Raw genomic sequence first — 7,367 nt, 5'->3', positions numbered from 1 at the left:
TCTTACACCTCATGCCCTTCCTCTCACAAGGTGGATTTTAGACAATCAAACACACTTTGTATACTTAAACATTATTTATTATGCATAAGAAACATGTATATATAAGACAATATTTGGGGAAAATATCATTTGTACCACCGAATATAGGCTTTGGTAATAATAATCTATAATAACCAGAAATTTGTTGTGAAGAAATGGAATTGTCTCTTCTATGATTGTTTTTCTCTATCTTATGGTAAATGATTCATCTTGTTGATCCTCTTCCATTAATTACTTACTCTTTTTATACCTTCATATCTCATTGGGGAGACACCCCTCTTTGGTAAGATATCCATTCAAACAGGTCATGTCACCTCATTGTTGCCTTCTTATTCCAATTAGATCTACACTTTTGATTATTTATTACAATGCTTATTTTCTATTCCCCAAGTTGATCTGCCTTGGATCCCTTCCTCAAATGAAAATTCTTCCCTTTATATCTTCTAATGTGAGGGAGAGGTCACACCTCTTCATCATGTATGCCCTTTAGTAGGAGACACAAACTTTCACAATTTCCCCCTTCGAAGTGGTACAACCTTCATAATTTCTTCTATTTGAAAGAGCCACTTCCATATCTACTTTCCATTCCTTTTCTTCATCATTAATCTTTCCTTGAATCTTTACATGCTCCCTTCCTTCTTCCTTTCTCTATCCCCCTTTCAAATGAGGTCAACTTCTCATTTCATGTCTATTGACCATTCATTAAACTTAATTAAATTTTAATTTTATTCTTCTATATTTTAATTTTATTCTTATTTTTATTGTTTTGTATTTTAATTTTGTTATTATTATTTATAATTAAATCTTATTCAAAGAGGGGACATTACAGGTTGCAATTTTTGACTCTACAACACTGATTAAATTATTTTGAACTCCAAATACTTCAAATTACAAATTATAGATAATATATTTAAAAATATATATTTTAAACAATTTTTAAATAACACTCTTACAACAAATAATCTCAACATTATCAATTACTATGTCACATGTGTAGTTGAATTTAGTTCATATAGAACAACCCAACCAAAATAAAATAAGAAAATAGAATAACAGAATCCTAATAGGGGAGAGGAGCCAGAATGTGCATGGGATCCATAATGTAATATAGTTCGTGCATTGTTTGGGCCCCACACTTGACCGTCTAGCCTGCCAAAACATGTGCACCCCAACCCAAAAATATACATGAAATTAAAGATCAATAAACATGCACATACAAACATAACAAGAACTTCTCCCATAATAATAAACAAGAATGGCGAAATAGGCTCCCACTGTCTGAGACCTATGGAAGCAAAGAAGAATCCCAAAGGAGATCCATTAATTAGCACCGACAATTTAGGAGTTGAGACACATTGACTAATCAATTGAATGAAACGATCACCAAAACCAAAAGCACGAAGCATCCTAATTAGAAAACTCTAGTCCACCCTGTTATATGCCTTTAACAGATCTAATTTAAGAAGAAGAAAAGAAAAAAAAATTAGTTTATCAGTCACCGAAAGGGAATGGATATTTTCATGAACGAGAACAATGGAATCCAAAAAAATTTGCCCTGGAACAAAACTATTTTTTTGCTTTGAAATCAAAAGGGGGAGAAACTTCTTCAACCTGAGAACCAAAATTTTATAAATAGAATTATATAAACTGATAGGCCTGAATTAGAAATAGTTAGCAACAAGTTTCTTAAGAATCAACACAATGAACATAGCATTTATTTCTTTAAGAAGGGCCTGAGATCCAAATAATTCCTGACCAACATTCACAAGATTCTCCCCCACAATAGACCAGAAAAGTTGGAAGAAGAACATAGCAAATCCATTAGGCCCTGGAACTTTATTCCCTTCAAATGAAAAAATCGCTTTCCTAACCTCATCAACAGAAGGAATTCGATTCAGCTCATAATTCATATCTTGAGAGATACACGTCAGGATTTCATTAAGAATCTCCTCCTGAGCCACCAAGTCAAGAGGATCATCAACGGACAAAAGGTCACAAAAGTATTGAACGGCTTAAGAGATCATCTCCTCCTGCTTGTCAATCTAATGATTATTAACAATGATCATCTTTATTTAGTTAGCAGCTCTATGCTTAAGACTCATCATATGAAAAAATTTAGCATTTTATCCCCATTTTTTAGCCAAATGGCTCTGGATCTTTGTTTCTAGAATTCCTCTTATTTAGAAATAATATCGTGGAGTTTGGAAAGTAACTCCACTTCTATTATAATAGGGCAATACGCTTGGGATTGAATTTGAAGTTTAATATCATCAAGCTCTCTTTTTTAAAGAATCTTTCAATTGGAAGATATTGTCAAAGGAGGATTTATTCCATTTATGGACATTGGCTTTAACATTAGCCAATTTCTTAGCCACTCTATAAATAGTAGTGCCATGGACCTCAATATCCTACCATTCTGCAATCTTATCCACAAAATCAGGATTATGAGTGTTGGGAAAAATGGTGTCTCAACCTTGCATTTATATGAGGTTACTATTTATAGTAAGTTTTCATTTGAGCACGAAATAGTGCGAAACTCTCCCTGAAGGTTCTGGTTGGCTAGATAAGCATTCCGGTAAAGTTTCGTCGCAAGGTCACAGCTAGTTTTGAAGATATTAAAGTTTTCGTCTTGGAGGGGTGCAATAAAATGTTTAAACTTAATTTTGGGGACTTTAGAGGCTCCGAAACGCCCTGAAAAGTGGCCGTAACCGGCGAAGCCGGTTACGAGGTGATAGAGCACTTCGCGAGCTTTCCGGCGCTTCAAACGGTTCGTCAATCGGACACCCGGTTCTCAAGTTATGGCCTCCGGAAGTTTGTACTCCTGAAATAGGAAAAATAATTTGTATCGAATACATAAATGAGCTGTAGAAGGGAGCGACACGTGTTGATGTGTGCTTTAACATGTCATAGAAGGGAGATAAGGTCGGCTACACCTTATTGGGTGGTTTTAGCCCATGGTTTTGTAATACCGTTTGACGGTTTCTTGTATTGTATCTCCTATTTATGAGGTGTGTGAGATAGAGGTTGTGTGTAAGAGTCTCATGGCTATTGAGTTGCCTCTGAATCTCTGATTAGTGCTACTCCTGCGAAGAGCTTGCTCTGCAAGTATTTTGTAATCTGTTTTTGATTGCTGAATAAAATATTGAGCTGCTTTTGGAGGGTGGGGTTTTTCTCCCGAAAGGGTTTTCCCCACGTAAATCATTGTGTTGTGGTATGATTGCTGTTATATCTATTTCTATTTTCTGTAACTGTTGTAATGATCTGAAAAAGTTTTGCATTACCCTCCTCTCAAGGTTAGTGTAGGAAGTTGTTTCCGCTACTTAACTTCCTTACAATGAGTCCACATTTTTTCAAATCTAAACAAGAAACCCTTTCTCCTACTAAGGGAAGAAATACTCAAAATAATTGGGAAGTGGTCAGATCCAATCCTAGATAAAGAAGATAAATTACAAGAAAAATTCATTAGCCGACCAGGGGAAATGAGACCCCTGCAAGCCTGACTTGAATAAGATCTGACCCACTTCTCCTATTGGACCATGTGAACAAGTAGACCCATTTAGCTCCAAATCCAGTAACCCCAAAGCATTAATGAGATCCAAAAGATCCTCCTTGCTATCTTCAAAAATTGGAGTCCCTCCTCTTTTCTCCATATTTGATATAAGGTAATTAACATCCCCAATCAAGATCCATTTCTCATTGCAGAATAAATTTCTAGAGTTTACCAAAGAATTCCACATAATCTTCCTAGCACTCCTACTATTGGGAGCATAGATGTTAGAAATAATACAAGATGACCCATCCAGAAGATTAGTGATTCTAGTAGCAATATGATTCGAACTGGAGACAACTATCGAATCTTGAATAACCCTTAGATTCCAAACAGTATAAATTCCTCTAGACGCACCATCTGCATCAACACAATGAACACCATAGTCCTTAAAAACAACCAACTTCATCTTTAAAAGTTTTTTAGAAAGTATTTTTTTTGAATAAGGCGAATTCCCGATCTATGATCTTGAATAATATTTGACAGGAGATCATGTTTATGGGGGTGATTCATTCCCCTTATGTTCTATGAAATAATCTCCATTTAGAACGATCAAGGGAACCAATCCCCATGCCCCTAAGAGTTTGTTGTGAACCATCGGCAATATTTGTCTTACTTTATTTGTCTCTATTGAAGAGGTTTGGCGGTCTTCCTATGCCTCTTGGTTCTAAGCCACAATCTACTCTATGATTATTCCTGATCTTAACACCCATAGATCTTGATGCCACCTTAGCATTTGAGGAGGGGGAACTACAACGATGATTCTTAGATATAAATTCAATAAAAGGATTAGGATCCTCAACTTCTGTGCCAAAATCTGACGAGAAGATTGGGCGAGAGGCATCAGAAGAAGAAGAGAATAGTTGGCCCATCTTTTCCTGAGAATACCCCATGTCCACAATCAAACTCAAATTTGTCTCCATACCCAAAATCACCTTATTTTCCTCTAAAGGGCGAGAAATCTCTCCCCAAACAGCACATTTCGGGGGAGGAGCCCCAGAAACAACATCCTTCGAATCTTTAACCATCATCTCCCCCTGTTGTTGTTACCGTATTTTCACCTACAGGCTCAATCAGGTAGAGCCACCAAGTTTTTCAAGCAAATGGTACATTTTATAACCTCTCTATGTTGCATTCAAGTACACCAATAAAATAACCTTAAGAGATTACAGAAAAAGATTGCAAAATAAAAACATTTTATTGATATAAATGTATGAAGCATAAAAAAATTGAATGTCTTTTTGAAGAAATGTAATCTTTATTGAAGATGATTAAATACATGTCTTACACAACAAGTCATGAGACCGACTTTGCTCAAATAAATGCATATAAGGATCATTTATACATGAATGAGTAAACATTGAAAAGAAGAACATGTAAAGGGGGTAACCAGTCATTGCCTGAATGACTGGTATTGTTGGTCTGATATGCTCTTAATGGTGTTGCCTCACTTATCCTAGCTTCCCTTGGTCCTTAGGTTTAATGTTTCCTGCATAGAGTGTGAATAATGAGTTAGAGAAAGATTTTAAGCAATGAAAGGTTACACACTAAACATGAACATTTACCCATACATGCATAAGCTAGCCCCTATGTCATTTTTTTTAAAACTAGTTTGTTCCATGTGCAGTAACAAGTCTAATCATTTTCAGTTTCAGCATGTGGGATAAAATGTGGCTCCCACAATGGTTGAGCCCAATATGCAAATGAAAGGTATAGAAACTATATTTTCCCTTAAGACTATTTAAGTCCAGAGTCCTGCCAAAGGAATAATCAGATTTGAAAGGAAAAATTATTGGTGTTAATCTTTGTATTTGTCATCAAAGGATTCATTTGGAAGAAACTCTGGACTTAAATGGTCTCAGAGTATTCATGACTTTCATGGAGTAACTAGTGAGTAGCATACACAATGATTATCATCTACGATAATACAAACAATAGTTGATCAAAGTACAGGTTTATAGTGGACTATATCAGTGATACACATAAGATGCAATCACAATCCAATCATGGTACAATTCATACAAGGAAAACAAGGATCTTATGCAGCATTAGAGGCAACACTCTGTAGACAGCTTTTCAACCCTTAAGAAGCAAATACAGATATGCAGCCTAAGAACAAATGGTAGCCATATTCAATGAGCCTACAGTATTTATGAGATATTAGTCAAAGGACTATCAGATTGGAACAAATAATTAATTTATAGTCATTAATACTTTTAATGGTGAGCAAAGAAAATGGATTCCAGTCATGCATTAACATATGCAGTATAGTAGAATGTGAATCATGAGTCAATGAAGCAGTGATAGTAGTCTAAAGAACCACAAACATTGATAATAGAGTACAGTCATAATGCTACAGTCACAATGGAAAAGCCCTTTCAAGTTCGTTGAACTCAATCAAAAGTTGTAGTCAAAGAGCTATCTAGAACAATTATCAAGTTTTCTTTCAGTCTACGGTGTGTAGAGACTTAATCATTAGTGCTCAATAATCATAGACAGCAATAGGACAGTAAAAAGAAGAGATTATTGTTTAAAAGACAAACTTATGAAAATGCTACAACAATAATGTTCATAACGGTGGCTTTGTTAAGACACAATGAACAATGATTTCCATTTTTTTTCTCCAGTAAAGCATAGAGTAGTCAGCCTCAAGACTGTGATGAAGACTTGTAGCAGTTAAAACATGACATAAATCTTTCATTATGCATTGATAGGCCAACACAAGTAAGGTACTGTGAAACAACCAATCCAAGAGTCATGAATGGATATATTAAAAAATCACATACTTACAACACCATATTAAACAATCATTGTCATAGATCCCCAAATCCAATAACATGCATCAAATGACCAATCTGAATAGTACAGTACCATTTCATGAAGACATAGAAATTAAAAGAATATAGTGCTAAGTTGTAGTAGCTATTTGACTGGCATATCCATCACAACCAAAATAGTTTTTACACTGGATGATTCACGCACAACTACATATGCAGTCACAATGAATCTGATAGACATGAAATGAGGAAGCAATCTTTTATAAACAATAAAAAATGTAGAGATGATTGCAGACAATGTGACAATTACATAGAGGGTCGTGGCCACTCGTAAGAGCTCGTAATGAGCTTCATGGTCAAACTACAGGAGAAATGTGGGTAAAAGCCACATGTTAAGTCATAAGTCAGAGAATTCAAAGAAGGCCGAGTGGGGGTGTTTCAGACCCTAGCTTCCATATAGCACCTTAGAGATACCCACAAATGAGAAACCCCAAAATTTTGAGAATGACGGCCATTCAAAGGGCAAGGAGCATTATGGCAGTAAGCTATTAAAGCCAAATTAAGTTACCATATGACAGTAAGGCCAATTTTTACAAAGCAACGACATCCATGGAGAAGGTTTATAACAAAGGTCATACACAATGAAAGCATCAAATACAAATCTGGATAAGATATAGAGAGACTCAAATTTTGCAGTCCTATATACAAGGTTAAATTGAAGGATCAAAATACAGTTAGCCCAGACAACAATCATCTCCAACAAAGTCACTGCTAAAAGACACAGTCAAACTCAACAGTGAAAGGAAGAGAGTTATTAATTTGTTTTAGTTCCAACCTCTGTCACAAATTATAAAGGCTAGAATCGCAGTAAGGATAAAAGAGCAACCACTATTTTTAAGGGCAATAATCACAATGTCATGGGTTAATTTTCAAAGATAGAAATGTGTGGTATGATAATCAAATTAAATGTCTCGGTCATTACTTACAGCTTCTGATTAAACAGA

Source organism: Cryptomeria japonica, chromosome 1 (assembly GCF_030272615.1).
Source record: "Cryptomeria japonica chromosome 1, Sugi_1.0, whole genome shotgun sequence".
Lineage (NCBI taxonomy): Eukaryota > Viridiplantae > Streptophyta > Pinopsida > Cupressales > Cupressaceae > Cryptomeria > Cryptomeria japonica.
This window is presented reverse-complemented; position numbering follows the sequence as displayed.